The sequence below is a fragment of the Dermacentor silvarum genome, chromosome 9 (genome assembly GCF_013339745.2).
Source record: "Dermacentor silvarum isolate Dsil-2018 chromosome 9, BIME_Dsil_1.4, whole genome shotgun sequence".
Classification (NCBI taxonomy): domain Eukaryota; kingdom Metazoa; phylum Arthropoda; class Arachnida; order Ixodida; family Ixodidae; genus Dermacentor; species Dermacentor silvarum.
The window spans coordinates 91722132-91740007 of record NC_051162.1 but is presented as its reverse complement, the minus strand read 5'-3'; the positions used below and the strand labels follow the sequence as shown (position 1 = coordinate 91740007).

General features: G+C 48.0%; 1 protein-coding gene across 1 annotated transcript in view; it reads left to right on the top strand.

The window, feature by feature from the left end:
- The window catches only part of LOC119463345 (transmembrane protein 45B), a 128849-nt gene that overhangs the window by 13336 nt on the left and 97637 nt on the right, over positions 1-17876 (top strand). The gene's annotated exons all lie outside the window — the stretch shown is intronic.

Below are 17876 nucleotides of genomic sequence, written 5' to 3'. Positions count from 1 at the left end.
TGGATTCGAAGAAAGGAGTCAGGCAAGGAGACACAATCTCTCCAATGCTATTCACTTAATGCTATAGAAGTATTCAAGCTCTTAGACTGGGAAGGCTTAGGAGTGAGGATCAACGGCGAATATCTCAGCAACCTTCGGTTTGCAGTTGACATTGTCCTATTCATCAACAATGGAGACGAATTAGAACAAATGATTGAGGGCCTTAATCTAGAAAGTGTAAGAATTGGGTTGAAAAAGAATATGCAGAAGAGAAAGATAATGTTCAATAGGTTGGCAAGGGAACAAGAATACAGGATCGCCAGTCAGCTGCTAGAGTCAGTAAAGGAGTACGTTTATCTAGGTCAATTACTCACAGGGGACCCTGATCATGAGAAAGAAATTTACACAAAGAATAAAATTGGGTCGGGGTGCATACGGCAGGCATTGCCAAATCCTGACTGGGAGTTTACCACTGTCGTTGAAAAGAAAAGTGTACAATCATTGCATTCTACCGGTGCTAACATATGGGGCAGAAACTTGGAGGTTAACAAGGAAGCTCGAGAACAAGTTAAGGACCGCACAAAGAACGATGGAACGAGAAATCTTAGGACTAACGTTAAGAGACAGGAAGAGAGCGGTGTGCATCAGAGAACAAACGGGGATAGCCGATATTCTAGTTGACACTAAGCGGAAGAAATGGAGCTGGGCAAGCCATGTAATGCGTAGGATGGATAACCGGTGGACCATTAGGGTTACAGAATGGATACCAAGAGAAGGGAAGCGCAGTCGAGGGCGGCAGAAAACCAGGTGGGATGAGCAAGTTAGGAAATTTGCAGGCGCAAGTTGGAATACGATAGCACAAGACATGGGCAATTGGAGATCGCAGGGAGAGGCCTTCGTCCTGCAGTGGACATAAATATAGGCTGATGATGATGATGATGACATACGTATGCGCATGCTGCCTCTGAAATCATGATGCGTTGAAGGCTCCGTCGTACTTGCTTGTAGTCAGCAACTCCGCTTAACAAAATGCTCAGAATAATTTGTGAGCGCCCGCGCTTGTGTATCTGTGTGTGTGTGTGTGTACGTGTGTGTGTAGGGGGGGGGGGGGGAGGTGCGTGCGTGCATGCGCTTGTGTACTCGTGTTTCGACTCTTTATGCCCTCACACAAAGCTTTGATGTGTACAGATTCTAACTCTTTGGATGTGCTGGATTTCTTGCCTCTTTCACTCTTACAAAGCTTCATGGCACTGGGCCTTATACATAAAGACTAAGACCTTTGCATCGGACAGAGAGCAGCTCTTTTCTTAGCTGTTCCGAGCGACTACAAGGACACATACAGCTGCAGCTTCTGCGGTGCTTTTTAGGGGGCTTCACGCGTGTTCAAGACGACCATAAAGCCCAGAGGGCGTTATGGTGACGGCCAGGCAGGGAGATCTCGTTAAAATGAAGAGCGAAGCAGTGTGCGCGCCCGTACCTACACTTCCAAGAATTGCGTAGCGTGGATAGAGCACGCTGCCCCGTGGAATCCGTGCGCATCTACTTGTTATAGCTGCCCACGGCGCGACTTCCTGAACTATTGTGTGTTTTTTGTTCACCAGACACGGTGACCTCTATACACGTATGCAGCTGCGTGAGCGGAGCGCGTGCGCTTTTATCATGCGCATGTTCCTGTTTCCATCTATATCCCATACTCCGGCAACGTGTGCGTATATTGGGCAACCTAGGAGGCAGTGCAGGCGTCATCAATATACTTTCAAACGCGAACAATTCAGAAACGACAACAATGCGTTGTTGCACTTTCCGGTTCACCCACATGTGTAACAGCGGCTTAATTCAGATTAAAAAACGTGTACTTGGGTCTACTTCAGGCTGCAGAGCGGCTACACGCCGAACTTCCATGTAATTACGTTCTTATCCATTACGTATTTCCTGTTCGCGCTTCAATTTAAGCTGATAGTACAACGCGCAGGCAGAGGAGGAGGCGGGGGGGGGGGGGGGGGGGGAGTCGACGCTGTGTGGCTTCAAGACACAATTGACGGCGCTTGGCTCCGATGAATTGGATGGACCTGCGGAGAGCCACGTCGAAGAAGAAGCCAGCGGTGTACGAAGCCGTCCACGATCTACATATTGCATGCAGTTCCTACGTTTGCGAGTCCCGGACTGCGTGACGGGCATCGACGGAATGGTCAAGAGTGCGAGCCAAGCCGTGACGGGCTGGAAGCAGCGGCTTCGTTCCACAGGTAAGATCGACCTAAACAATCTTGCATGCACATGATTGAACATTGCATACACATGACTCTTTGGCCACAGCTCGGGGCCCCTTGACCACGCTGAAACCCGCATCAACTCTGAAACATGTTGCCAGCCGCAAATCGAACTCTGCAGTCCGTGTTTGTGGAGCGTTTGTCAAAAGGACAAGCTTATTGACGTACACGTGACACTGCCCCGCTACATAGTAGACTTATTCCTATTACACATCGTCATCATCATTTGTCAGTATTTGCCGTACTGGCTTAGCGGCTATGGTGGTGTGCTGCTAAACACGAGGTCGCGGGATCAAATGCCGGCCACGACGGCCGCATTTCGATGGGGGCGAAATGCAAAAACACCAGTGTCCCGTGCATTTGGGATACGCTAAAGATTAAAATTTGGTTAAAATTTGGCGGTTAAAATTAATCCGGAGTCTCCCACTACGGCGTGCCTCATAATCAAATCGTGGTTTTGTCATGTAAAAACCCAGAATTCATTCGTTTATCATTTGTCAGTGTCTATCGTGTCAGTGTCTCTATAGATTTTGCTCTGTTTCGCGAGTCTTGCAAGCAATTAGCCGGTCCAGCAGCATCAGCACTGCCGAAAACGCACGAAAAAGGGCTTAAGGTAGCAAATACAAGCCACTGGGCTTTATTATTCGACTGAACTGGCTGGAATGTAAATACAGAGGCCTCAGTATCACTTATCTAGAAACGGCTTAATCATCAGCGATATGCAGCCTAAATACTCTCTTTTCAATGCTGTCGTAGTGATCTGAAACCATCAGTCGAAAATGCCATAACAGTCAGAGCTATGAACGGAGATAAATCGTGGTGCAGCACCTTGTACGCTGGTTTCATGGACTCAAGGAATAACGTGGAGATGATAACACAAGCCACTAAACAAGAAGTCCATCTATAAAGTGACTTTACTTCCAGAATAGAAAAAAAAACGTTTAAACCAAGACAGATGGCACGCGCATGCCCAGGAATATCGCATTTCACTGTTCTTGCTTAAACTTTTTATTGCGATAGCAATTATATGGACAATAAAGGCGGATTTCTGCCGTCGGCGTCGCCGTGAGGTCCGTATAAAGTCCAAGGGTGATAAAATTGTCGCCGCACGCCGTATACTGTATGTGCGTGTGAAAGCGTGCGAGGGTGAGCCGGCGATTGCGGCACACGCAAGGGAGGAAAGCGGGAAGGAAGCTTGCCATCTTCCAGTCACCCACAATGCTCCCGGGCGTGGGTAGGGAGGGGGGGGGGGCTTTCTACGCTACACGCGCCCACTCGGGCCCCTGTACCTTCAAAGCAATCGGGGGCGGGGACAGAGTCCGCCCTACGCTGTGTTTTCGCGGCTTAGTTCGCACTGATGCGAGCGGCGGCACAAAGTGGTGAATTCGCTCGCTGCTGTTTGCGCGCTTACTCACTCCAGCGTTCTGACTGCGAGTCTCCGCGGTCATCGAGTGAGATGCGTTCATGCTTGTTTGCGCGCGCGCGTGACATCATGCTTGTTAATTTAGTTAGTATGCCTATGTTGACAAGTTTATACGGCCGATAAAGCTACTATACTTACTTCGTATAGCTGCCCACTTATTTGCTATCGGAATCGATGCTTCGCCATTCGGGCGAAAGTGCGACTTTTTTTTTATTCCTCAAGTAGAGTGATTTGATAGTTGTGCCTCTTCTTGAGTGGTTCTTGCTGTTGCCTTCGTTTTAGTTCTTGCGCCTTCAGCGGCTCGCGTATAGGATGCCATGCCATATTGTGCTCTATACTCGTTTGTGAAGAAAAAATGGCCCTGTTTTTTTTTTTTTTAGAACAAGTGGGGTGGTTTGCGATTATACAACCAGCCTATACGGAAGTTTCGCGACGTATGCGTGCGAAAGTTTGAAACCAGTTAGAGACCTCAAAAGTTCTAACGGGCACGAGTTCCCTGAAAATGATCTATTTGTGCTCCGTTAAAGGGACACTAAAGAGAAACATTAAATCAGTTGAGGCTGTCAAAGGATAATGTCAAAACCTCGGTTTTCGTCATGTGCGCGAAAAGAAGGTCATTGTACGCGAAGGCAAAATGAAGGACAAACTTCCATACTTTAAATGTCGCGCGCCAGTGAGGGTACGTTAATATGTAGGCGTTTATATATATATATATATATATATATATATATATATATATATATATATATATATATATATATAGTTGTAACTCGATTCAACGAAGTGATGACCTCGCACGAATTATTTCGTTCAATAAGGAAGTTCGTAAAATCAAGAAAGGGATTTCTCGGTCCTTCGAATTCTAAAATTGTAGCGTAACGAAACGCAAAAGCTACCGCGGCATTGTATTTGCCGCCAACCCACGCCTGCGCGTGTGGAAAGTCCGCGAGAGTGGCCCGAATTGCTTGTGGGATGTGCAATGCAGGCGAGGTAGACGTTGACGTGAAGCTATGACAGGCTGCCGATATGCGAAGAAGCGGGCGCAAAGAGCGCGACTATAGGGCGCCTAGATGTTTTAACGGGATAGCATTAGAAGGCACGCTCGAAGAAAAACCCGTCTGTGGCAAAATGACAAAGAAATCACCGCTTTTGTTACTCATTTATTGCAGGAAAAACTTTGTCAAGTCGGGTTCCACGGCCATTAATTTCGTTAATTCGGTTTAATGACAACATCAAACCTCGACAGGTACCCCTAGGGGTACCTATCGAGGAATGGAAATTTCTTCGTTAGGTCGGGAACTTCGTAAAATCGGATTTCCATAGATCGAGTTTTAACTGTATACTTATAATTTTTTAGGATGCGTTGGCTCCGTGTCCTAAAATGAACGAAATAAAAGACGTGTCCGTAAGCAATGGTGAGGATTCATTTAGCCCGTTCACGTAAGACAACGCGACCACAGTTGAGGAATCAAGGAATGCCTCTGGTTCAAGCAAGCCAAGAGCAGCGGAATCCCGCATATCTTCGCCCTGTTAACCAGCACCTCGGCGACTTCATGATGTCAAGATGACTGACGTCAGACGCGCTACATGCCGACGAAGTCAAGCGCATAGTTTGACTCCAGCCTGAGACCGCAATTACCATATATAAAGGCCAGCTTGAGATCGCCATCCTTTCCTAGGCAGGCTTTCTAAAATGCTGTACCAGCAGTCCAATTTATTCAGGCTGTCATGTTCGAGGTCAGCTAGGAGTTCGTACACCTGTGGCAAGGAAAGATGACTTTGTGGTGCTGCAACGCAGTCTGCGTGATTGCCGTCGCTAATTAACACCCGTGCATCTCGGAACCGATACGCACCGGGTAGAATCGAACGAAGTGTTGCGTTGTTGTGGCATTGTCTTCAAAGGCGATTGTCCTGAAATTTCAACATATAAACATTGCCACCACAGTTGTTACTGAAAAAAAAAAAGAAATCGATAATTTCAGGACGCTTAAGAGAAAGCTTTACCCCACCCCCCTCCCCACGTGCAGGGTAGTAAATTGGACAAAGTCGGGTTAACCTCCCTGCCTTTCCTTCCCCCTTTCTCTCTCTCTTTAGCTCGGGCCCAACTTTGAAGCGGCCTATTCAAATACACGTAAAACACTGAAACGCTTTTCTGAGATAACCCCTGGACAGATTTTAATGAAATTTGTTGCATTTGAGAGAGAAAGTTAAATTCTAGTCACTGTTGGAAGCGGAATTTTGATTTAGGGCCTGAAGTTTCAACAGCGGAGCTGATCAAGCTTTTCGTTTCCCCGCTTAGCATTTGCAGAAACTCGCCTAGCGATGACGTCACTGCGCACAGCTGCGCCTCACTTCGCCTAGCTCCACCACCACCGCGCTAGCGATGACGTCACATCCCACAGCTGCGCCTCGCTTTACCTTGCGATAGCCAATTGATAGCAAATCAATCATCATCATCAACAGCGTATATTTATGTCCACTGCAGGACGAAGGCCTCCTCCCGCGATCTCCAATTACCCCTGTCTTGCGCTAGCTGATTCCAGCTTGGGCCTGCAAATTTCCTAACTTCATCATCCCACCCAGTTTAATGCAGTCCGCGACTACGCTTCCCTTCTCTTGGTATCCATTCTGTAACTCTAATGGCCCACCGGTTATCCATCCTACGCATTACATGACCTGCCCAGCTCCATTTTTTCCTCTTTATGCCAACTATAATATCGGTTATCCGAGTTTTCTCTCTGATCCACACAGCTCTCTTACTCTCTCTTAACGTTAGTCCTAACGTTTTTCGTTCCATCGCTCTTTGTGCGGTCCTTAACTTGTTCTCGAGATTCTTTGTTAACCTCCAAGTTTCTGCCTCATATGTTAGCACCGGTAGAATGCAATTATTGTAGACTTTTATTTTCAACGACAGAGGTAAGCGCCCAGTCAGAATTTGGCAATGCCTGCCGTATGCACTCCAACCCAATTTTATTCTTCTCTAAATTTGCTTCTCATGATCAGGGTGAGTAATTGACCTAGATAAACGTACTCCTTTACAGGCTCTAGAGGCTGACTGGCCATCTTGAATTCTTGTTCTCTTGCCAGGATATTGAACATTATCTTTGTCTTCTGCATATTAATCTTGAGCCCCACACTTTCTCGGTTAAGATCCTCAATCATTTGTTGTAATTCGTACCCATTGTTGCTGAATAAGACAATGTCATCTGTAAGCCGAAGGTTGCTGAGATATTCGCCGTTGATCCTCACTCCTAAGCCTTCCTAGTCTAAGAGCTTGAATACGGAATCAATACATTCCGGAAAATGCTGGGGATGACTTGGTATTGCTTAGTCTAGCCCAAATACGTGGCCAATACCTTGCGATAGCCAATCGATAGCCAAACAATAGCTAATTGATAATCGATCAATAATCAAGAAATTCCGGAAAAGCATAACCCGAAAGTCCAGGACCAGCTAGGTGCCCATCAGCTCCGCTGTTTCTTTAGCCTTGCGCCACTAGGGCAAGCTACGCTAATTAAAAAAAAAATTCAAAGATTCGAAAGTTCGAAAAAAATAGAAGCACGAAGTTTACAAATTCATAGCTCGGCATCAAGAACAGCTACCGCGGTTATGCAAACGGCATCCATTAGATCCTTCAAAGCGGACAAATCCGATATGCCAGTTCCTATCTTAATTGAATTCGTTACGTTGTTTACAAGGGTTCTGTAAAAGCTGTATTTCAATATTATTAAATGTTTGAGATTTATGTGTAATATATCAATTTTACCCGCTTTAGATGTACTATTATATGCAATGCACAGAATTGTGATACAATTTTTCATTGCTGAGTTAGAGTTGTAAACTTAATAGTTTTGTTTTCAGAAAATTTTCAATTTTTGCCAATTTTTAATAAAACATTGACAACCTAAATCAACAGTTCGAAAGCAACAGTCACCAGATTTTCAGTTTTTCTTTTAAATCCAACAAACCTCGTCAAGTTTGGTGCAGCGGTCGCCGAGAAAAACGAATTCTCATTTTACATTTATTTAGATAAATGCACCAGAGCTAAAGCTTCCTCTTAAAGGGACTGACAACGGATTTTTAAAGACCCAGTTTTTAATGACGCAATGAAAAGCTCACCATTGGTAGTGTTTACACCTGCAGCGGTTACACCAAAAAGCGCGTGGATATTTGTAGGCGCAATTTTTCGATCTGAGCAGCCTCTAAAAAAGTAAGGGTCCCTCCTACACTGAGAAGTGAGAGCAATGCCGATAGCTCGCTTCGCAAATTAAGAAAGCGGCCCACCGTTCTACTTTCACAGGAGTGAGTGCAACTGTGGTTATAAACACGTGCAGTTTGACCTTTTCAAGCACTTTTGAAAATAAAAAGCTGGTACAATAAGTTTGCGTTGTCATACGGACCTTTCTTATACTTGCATCGCATTTCCCCCCAAGTACACGCCTACGCCATGGCTGGCTGGCCTCCGCCGTCCCTATTCTGTCCATAGACGAGCCAAGCCAAGTCATCGAAAACGAAGGCGAAGGCAGCGCGACTTATCTACTCGCTACATACGAAGGCCTATCTGCACATTGTAAGTTAGAAAAAAGTCATAACAGAAAAAAGTGGACCGCATTTCAATACCAATAAAAAGACCAAGAACCGCGTACACTAATAGAAGGTCACGTGGTAGACCTCATATGCAACTTCATGTTTTTGCCGAGTGGGGCGCCAGAGGTCATTTCTGGCGACTTTTAGGGAAAAATGAAAATATAAATTCACGTTTAACGAGAAAAACATGGCTTGTTTTAACCAGTACGATAGGCGATCTTTCCATCAGTGGGGTTATCTCGATTCATGTTCTGAGCGGTTGTCTGTCCTCTATAAGCTTCTCATTTGAGAGTGGAACGCGATAGCATACAAAGATCCCTGAATGCTTGTCAGGCTTCCCGGCAACTGCAGCTTTCTTTTTTCTCCACCTTTCCCCTCTGCGCGCCGCTGCTGGTATGGTAGAAATGCTGGAAAAGGGTTTTTCGTTTGACTTTCCTCGTAACAGAATTATGTTTTCTCGTACATACAAATTACAATCCAACGCTATCACCTCTGTAAGTTGCGGTTAAGTCGTACTTTACGATTTTTCCGACGTAGTTTACTTTGAGGCTCAAATTCAATCTTGTTCACTAACGCCTTGCGACACGTGGAGGGCCTGCGTGGTCGGGGGGTTCGGAATGATGTTCTCCGCCACCGACGCCGGCGCGTCCACGCCGACGGCGGATTTTCTGCGACATGGGGTCCTTAACGCTGTCGCGTTAAAAGCTTTCGTTAATTATGTGTTTGGCGACTCTAATTTGTCGCGGAAGTTGTGTCCGTCAAAGCGCATAAACCGCCTGTGCAAGCAGAGTTTGCGTCGCTAACATAGCGGTTTTATTAAAATTGCTAGTGGATTACTTTTGAAGACAGTTTTTGTATAGACTATAGTCCATGGATAACTCGACAGCTCAGTCGGCATGCATCTTGATTTAGACGGCCATGCTCTTTATGGCCTGGTGCTTTGTCGGCCGTCGGCCGAAGTAACAAAGCGCACTGGCCGAAGGCAAGAGTTCGGATACTCGTCCGACGACAGCCTCAATACATTAGACCACTGGCAGAGCAGTTTCGAAAGCCTGCCTAGTAAAGAATGGCAATCTCGAGCTGGTGTTTATACGTATATGGTAAGTGTGGTCTCAAGCTGGTATCGAACTATGCGTTTTACTTGGTCGGCACAGGGCGTCTGACGCGACATCATGAAGTCGCCGTGTGTTGCGTGTGCCGAGGTATGCGTGGCCGGCAGGATTTCTGGACTCCACTTCGCGCCGAGTCAGATACGAGGAGAGCTTTCTCGGCGAAGAATTCTTTATACAAATTTACACGTTGTGGTGGTTTCGAGGAGCGCCCGACAGACTAGCTGCAAGCTGCTTAAATAACATCTCTCAGTCCCCAGATACCCCAGACTGTCCCTATAAGGACGAAACAAGGCCGAGGAAGAGAGGTAGGGTCCGGGCAGCCTCCCTGGTACTAACGTCACTTTCGGTGGCTGGAACCGCGCTGCGGCGTCGGGCCGATCTGGCGGTCGGTCACAGCGGTGTGCCGGGCGAGTTTTATGGCCAGGCACAGGCCAAATGGAACTGACAGCCACAGGGTGGCAGCCCTTTTGAAATCGTCCCAAACGCAGCTGGAGTCGTCCGTGGTGCGGGCGCCGCAGGACGTCGTCGGGGATGCATTGCTGCCCGCACGGGGAGGGGCCGATTGACAGTCCGTGAGCATGTGGCCGCTTCCGTCGCGGACGCCGTGCTGCCGCGAAGAAACCCGAGCCGTGCACGCACTTGTCGTATGCTCGAAAGCAGGCACCATGCGGGCATGAATGTGGCCTCCACGGTCGCCACACCATAGCTCCGGCCTCCCGTCAAACAAAACCCACGGCACACAGTTTTAGTTTAGCGTAGCGTAATAGCGGGGTTACGGGAAATAGCGTTACCGTTCCGCAAACGAACTTTGCAGAAAGAGAGTTTTAGTATAGCGTGATAGCGTAGTTTACGTGCGGGACGCTATTCCATTACGCTTTGAATTTCGCATACACAGGGCACCTAATTCTATGTGTGTGTGCGTCCAGAAAGTGCGATAGGCAGCGCAATGGTACCCAGGAGCGCGTTGTATTTTTACTTCACATGTCCGTCGATCTGCAACGAAACAGACAAGCAGTACAAGCTGTCTACCATAGCCACCATAGCCTCCGCCGACGGGGATGATCTCGTACGGTGAGAAGTCTCAGCTGCTCGACGGAAGAGACCTGCTTCGCCTTCTATCTCTTGATTTGCACCTAAATCACGTAGAACGACCCCACTGGCTCGGCAAGCGCCAGCGTTATACTCCCCAAGCGACCAAGTTGATATTGATCTAGGAAATGCTAATACCGCGTTAACTCCTGGCAGTCACACAAGTGTTCTCGCTTCATCCGAAGTTAAATAAGTAAAATTATACAGTTGCAGCCGGAAGAAATTTAGCACAGGCTGTCGAAAACAACAGACGCGGCTCAAGCCATCGGCATTGGCATTAACCGCTCCCTTTCAGCTACTGAAGTGCTAGAATCCATCTTAACAATCGGGTATTCTTGCCTGACATCTGAGTCAGCCACCTGAGCAGGTCACAAAGACAAATGTCGTGCCGTAAAGGTCGCAGCTTAGCTTTTCAGCTGCCAAAACAAAGCATGCCCTTTCTTTTTTTACGATGCACTATAGTCCTCCTCTCGTACCGTGAACTTTCGGCTAGCGTATAACACTGGGTGCTCTTCACATGTTGTCATCCTCCTAGCACAACACAACCCCCAATCCACGATTGCTCGTATCGCACTGTCCAATGAAGGGTCGGTTGAATAGTTCGGTGCCCGCAGCACGGTAGAAGCCGAGAGAGCCGCTTTGAGCTCCTGAAACGCATCGTCCTTGGGGTTATTCCAAACCACTCTTTCAGGAGCCGATTTTCTTAGGGCATCTGTCAGTAGAGCTGCTAGCTCTGAATATTGGGGATGGTAAACCGAGCTATATACCTTTCGGATGCCACACTTCTCTAGGTATCCTGAAATCACTACCCAGGTAAGCACTCAACCATGATTGCACTGAACCTCCGGAAGAAACCCTATCCCTGCGAAAACAGAGAGCAGCGCCTATGCTATTTCCCCTGAATTATGCTCCCCCGGGAACTTCGTAGCGGGGCAAATGGCAGAGAGCAAGTAACGATATCCAGATTTCGTCACTGGAAGCGGCCCTGCCACCTCTATTACAAGACGCCAAAAGGGCTGAGAGAAGAAGGGCACAAGTTCCAGAGGTGCCTTGGCTTTCTTGTGGGGATGGCCCACTCCTTGACTGGTGCTACAGGGCCTAGCATGGTTTGCAACGATCGCGGAATCATCCTGACCAATAAACCTCCGTTAGCAACCTATCCTTCCTCTTCCTAATTCCGAAATGTCCTGACCAACCCTCTCCGTGACAAAGGTGCAAAATATTAGATCGATATTTGCAGGGCACAACGACCTGGTCAAACATGCGACGCCTAGCACAAGAATAATGTCATGCGAAGTATAGTGTATATTGAAAGCATTCACAGCGCGCAACGGCAAGGACACACAGAAAAGATACATGGACAAGCGCAGACTATCAACAGACAACTTTATTGAAACCACACATGTAAATAAGTGATGAGGCACGTGACAAGAACCGAAAAATTGACAATGTACGTGAAGGCACAACTGGCACGACATGACAACAAGAATCCAACGTATAGTATCAACCCCTAAAGAAACTTGTGCCTTCACATTGTCAATTTTTCGGTTCTTGTCACGTGCATCACCGCTTATTTACATGTGTGCTTTCAATAAAGTTGTCTTTTGATAGCGCTTGTCCGTGTATCTTTTCTGCGTGTGCTTGTCCTTTCGCGCTGTGAATGGCTTCAGTATGGAATACCAACATGCCCAACGTACCGTCCTAAGTATATGGCATACATCTAACACGGGTGTCTAGACTCCTCCAGGAACAAACACTGCACCTACAAACTGCCTGGATCTCGCGCACTGTTATGATTCAGAAGTGTGGGCATTCGAAGCTAATTGCAGGATATATTTTTTCTTTGATAGTGTGCGACTTGCGTTCACTATGAGCAGCAACGCCCAAGCCGTGGCTGGAAAGCCCTCTCCCGGCCGAGCTGGTGGCGCTAACGCGTCAACTTGTTGAGAACAAAAGTTGAGATGGTTTTGCCGTTCCAGCAATGCGCATACCCCCGTGCTTTCCTTCGTGTAACCTACAGCGGTAGCCCGGTGGTTTTAGCATTGCGCAGCTGAGCTCGAGGTCGCGGGTTCAATCGCGCCCACGGTGGCCGCCTTCGAAGGGGACTGGAATGCAAAGGAAAGATGACAGCCACTTAAGTAGCCTTACGTGATCTGAATGTGAAAGCATGACTTCTCTGAGTGATCACTTCCCTTTAAAACTGTACCTATATCCGTCTTAATCCACCTTTTCCCACCTTAATCCACTTTAGCCCCCCTTAATCCACTTTAATCCACCTTAATCCACCTTAATCCGCTTTAATCCACCCTAATCCTACTTTGGGAGTGGGCAATGTCGGTTGGTTGGGACGGGCGCCGTGGCCAGTTCACCGTGGGATTTCCAGTGCGAGCCGCAGCAGGTCCAGCGCCGGGAACGTGACGTCATCATTTGGTCACGTGGGTTTTGCTACCATCGGATGATAAGAACGGGCGGCGGATCTTTCGCTTCATGGGGCATACAAAGCTTTCTCCTGAAAAAAAAAGACGTTCCTGTAGTGTGCACTGAGTGCTCGTTAAAGGACTCCAGGGGGTCAACATTAATCCACAGCCCCCCCTGCCCCCCCCCCCCCCCAAAAAAAAAGAAGAAAAAAAGAAAACGGGCGAGCCTTATAATCAGATCGTGGTTTTGGCAAGCATCACACCAGAATTTATTTCAATTATGTACTAGTTCCGTCGCTTGATTTCTCCTTAGAGCGATAATAAACGGGCTCGCCGAAGCGGACGTCCTATATCCCTATAACGCAGCGTGCTTCGCCATAGCGAACCGCCTCCATAGCTTCGTAACTATGCTCTGCTTTCTTTCTTTCTTTTTTTTGTCCATGGCTCTGTAAAAAAAGCCGACGAGGAAAGCACATCGATGCAAAGGCGAAACCTTCACCACTTTTTTTCTCGAAAGCATCACCAATAATTTTCACCAGCTACGTATCAGTGCGGATGGGGATGCTTTCCAGCACAGAGTTTCGTACAATAATCACTAGGGGGAACTTTGGCGCTGCGATCGTTCAGCCACCGTGGGAATGATGGTTTGTATATGGATTTGTCTGATCTTCGTGCTTGTGGGTTTAGACGTTCTCGTCGCTTTGTTTATTACGCTTTATCTGCCTTCCTTAGCCTACATTTCAAAGCAGTGGACACTCTTCTAAATGCAGAAGACTCTGCAAACATGCATAATCGCTACTTACGGCGGCAGTTCAGCCTGTCGACGTGGCGAAACCGAAACGCGCCGAACGTTTCAACGCACTGGCTTGCCCGCGAGAAATTCGTAACGGTGTTTAATACTGCTTGTCGTTGCGCACGTCCATGGCGTAATTGGTTTCCATATCAGTGGCTGCCGGGTCATTGCGGTATTTCCGGCAACGACATCGCCGTCGAAGCTGCTATAGGAAAGAACACGAAGGAGCAAATCTTGTTTCTGTGCCTTTATCGAGGACTGACGCAGCCCAACACCTAAGCAAGCTAGCGCACAGTATGACATTGGAGAAGTGGCATACAGCTGAATTCACCCAGCATCGGTTGCATTCTCTCGACCCATCTATGGAGCTGCGGCTGTTGCCTGGATTTCCGCGAAATGAGGAAACAATGCTGTGCCGCTTACGCTTGGGTGTTGCATTCACCAATGCTTACACGTGTTTGATTGGAATGGCTGATAGCGCCGAGTGTAATGCCTGCGGTGGCGATGAGACCTACTATGCTACTGTCCATCTTTTCAAAACGAAAGAAATGACCCTCTGCAACGTTCTCAATAGGCTAGATAGAAGACCGTTCACCTTCAGCAAGATCTTGGGACCATGGCCTCGAATATCACAGCTGCAAAAGGCCACAAAAGCGCTGCTGCGATTTTTGAAAACTACAGAACTGAGTGACCGTCTATGATCCGGACTGATTGATCATCAGTGATAGAACAGAGATCTGTTGCAACGTCGGCGATATCAACAGCGGACTTTCTATTCTTCTCTTAATCTCTCTCTCCCCTTTTACCTTCCCCCAGTGTAGGGTATAGCCAACCGGGCTCAGTCCTGGTTAACCTCCCTACCTTTCATTAAATCATTTTCTCTCTCTCTCATATCGGGCTTCTGTACTAGCCGTTCTATATTCGAATCCTGCCGTGGGATTTTTTTATAATGTTCATTTAATTGTTTATAAAGCAATACATTGTTAAAAATGATGAGTTTGCAAAGTCACGAAGTCGTTTGAAGCCATAAGGACGAAGTTTAGGCTAATCCACGTATGCTACCCATGATTCCCATGCTTTCTGAATCACCCTGCTAGCATCTTCCGGAGAGACTAGCCCCACAGTTCTCTCTAGTAATTGTTGTATGAAACTCTATGCTTTCTCAGATGAGCGACACAACCATGTTAAGTAAGTGCGGAAATCAAAGGACGGGTGAAACCTTCTAAGCATATAAGATACCCAAGAAAGGAGCAGAGTGCGCAAGCACACCGTCAGTTCATCTGCTTGACAAGGAGGTGGCATTTCAATGCGTGTAAGCATTCGTTAGCGAGTACCCCGGATAAACTGTGTCTGTCCCGTAACCCCTTGTAACTGGGAAATAAGGGCGTAATTGGTCAAGTTAAGACATTTAGTCATTTTACCAGCGTAACTGAAGATGATTGGTAGCTTTAGAATCCATAAAAAAGACTGGTCACATCGCCGTCGCCTCGACAGGGTCATTTGATGCAATAATAAAGCATGAAGAAAGTTAAAAAGGACACCGACCACAAAAAAAAAATGTGGTTGATCCCTTTATATAGGAATCGGTATAGAACACGAAAGTGAAACGTGTCTTCACAGAAGTAGTGTAATGTTTATTGCACATTGATATATAATGTCTATTGGTGTTTTGTGGCTAAAGCGCCCTTAGGCGTTGATGCACCCACGCTGACGCCTGGTGGCACGTCTCCTCCATCACGACTACCAACGTCGATGACCATGAGCAACCGTCGTGCATATGGAAGCTGCACTACGCTGCACACGCTAGCACAACGCGAAAGACGAAGCACGTAACTGACACACTAATACAACGCGCAAGACAAAGCACGTAACTGAATCGTCACCGAGTCAAATCAGCGCGTACAGCGCGTCGTAATTGCAGCCTCCGCGATCAACTTCAGAAACATTTTCAGAGCTAATTGCGGAGGCCACGCTCCGCTGTGCTGAGTACGGTGAACGCCACCTAGGTGGCGTTGGTAGTGCTTCTTGATGCCAGCGTCCCTTCGAATGCTGGCATCGAGGCGTCGTAGTGCTGAGACCACCGAAGCGTTCACTGTCGGTGCGCGTTAGTGTCATAATGCAGTACTTCTCTTTTCTGCTCGTAGGCGGCGGCACCGCCCCGAGCAAGAGCGCGGGTACACGGAGGAGTGTTAGATATATAAGGCGCGTCTGTGTAGCTCTCTACAAATGCGTTTGTGGCGCAATGGGTTAAACGCTCGGCGATCTATCGTCGCGGACCGAGAGGTCGTGGGTTCGATTTCCAAATTTTGCATGTTTGTGGAACTTTTTCTTCTGGTTTCTTTCTTTGTATTATGTTCTATGACGTATTTCCGTGACGGAAATACTGACGTATTTCCGTGACGGAAATACGTCAGTGAAGTCTTGGTGGACCCCGGCATAAAACACTTTCGTGTTAAAGAAAGAATGCAAAAAAGACGTGTTGGCTCATCTGACGGGAGCCTTATTCCCAATGTAATCAAGGACATGCGATACAATGTTTATAAGACCACCAGGAAAAGGATGCCCCCTGACCAGACGGGCTTCCGTCAAAACCTCGGCCTCAATAAAAAAGCGCATAATGATAAGAACAACTGACTTTTAGGAGTGGTTTGCCCCCCCCCCCCCCCCCCCCTCCCCTCCAAGAAAAAAAAAGGCGTTGTGATAGCAATTAGGCTCAGTTTATACGATCGCCTTGAAGGGGTCGGATGTGTCCATACGAGTTCAATCGCAATGACACCAAAGAAACGTAGGCTTGGTGAAATGTAGCGGAATAATAAAGTTGTTATCATCATCATCAAAGAAGCTGCGTAGGAGCGCTGAACGATGGCCGGCAGAAGGAACAATGAGAATAGCGACAGAAGCTAGGAGATCATCGACTGCAAGATGAGGAAAGGATCGACGTGCTCGGAAGCGGAACGGCAACGACGTTATAGGGCGATGCTCGATAAAAAAAATGCTACAGAAATTCTGAGAATTGTCTACCAAATGAGGTGAGATGGCCATTGCCCTCGCGGTACTCCACGGAGGTACAGAAGATAGGCTGATCATTAGCGACTCCAAATCAGCGATCCGGTACTACACCAAAGGTTGGGTGTTCGTGGATGTGTCGCGCATGCTCAACGCCAGGGTCGGGGACTTTGGGTCCGGCACGATTACAAACAAGCCCCTCAAATGGTTCCCCGCGCACGTCGGGGAGCTTGGCACTAACAACGACAACAGCCGCGACAACAACGACAACAACAATGCTAACGGCTGAAGACACACCGACACCCCACCCAACCACAACGAGCGCACCCATCTCGTCGCGAGGCAGCTTACCCGCCGCGCCGCGATCAACCAGAGGGCAGCCGCCCCCGTTGTTGTGCGGGACCCCAGGGAAGAAGTGACGGCCACCGCGTGCGGCTCTGCCGCTGTCGTTACCAACACAACCCATATCGTGGCGGACGGATCTGGGGACCATGGGGACGTCGACCGCGATGTCGAGGAGTTTCCGGCCACGTACCGAGAGGTTCTTGGTCACTACATGACGGAACGGAAGCAATATCTACAACCCCACGGGCGGCTGGACAGGTCCCAGACAGTGGACCTAATACGGTTGCAGACGGGCACTTCCACCAACCCCTACCACCTGCACCGCCTGTGGCCCGCGCTGCACCCATCGCCCGGCTGCCCGTGGTGAGAGCACGAACGGGCTGATATGGCCCATATGCTTTGGGAATGACAACGCCCTGAGGAAGAAGGACCAAGAGGAAGGGGGAAGACAACAGGAGGACCCTCTGAAGCGGGGCGCCTCGCTTAGAGATGGCAAGCCGCCCTCCTCAGCAAGGCACCCGAGGACCAGGAGTGGGCCGTCCAGCGGGCCAGGGCAATTGCTGAGGATCTCGGAAGATTTTTCTCCGGCGATGGGCCCCTGGCAGCCTAGCCCCGGGCACCAAAAGCCATAACCATTGGACAAATAAAATTTATTCCTATCCTATCCTACCAAATGCGTAAACATTCCTTGGTTCCGGGGGAAAAAAAGCGATGTGTAGAACTTATGAGCTAGCAACATACGTAATCAAAAGTGAAGTAACAGCCGAGTCAAAGACTGCTTACTAAGAAGTCGATTCTCAGAATTTTTGTCGTAGTTTTTGTACATTGACATCTACGTGCACAGTTGGGCTGCGGCAT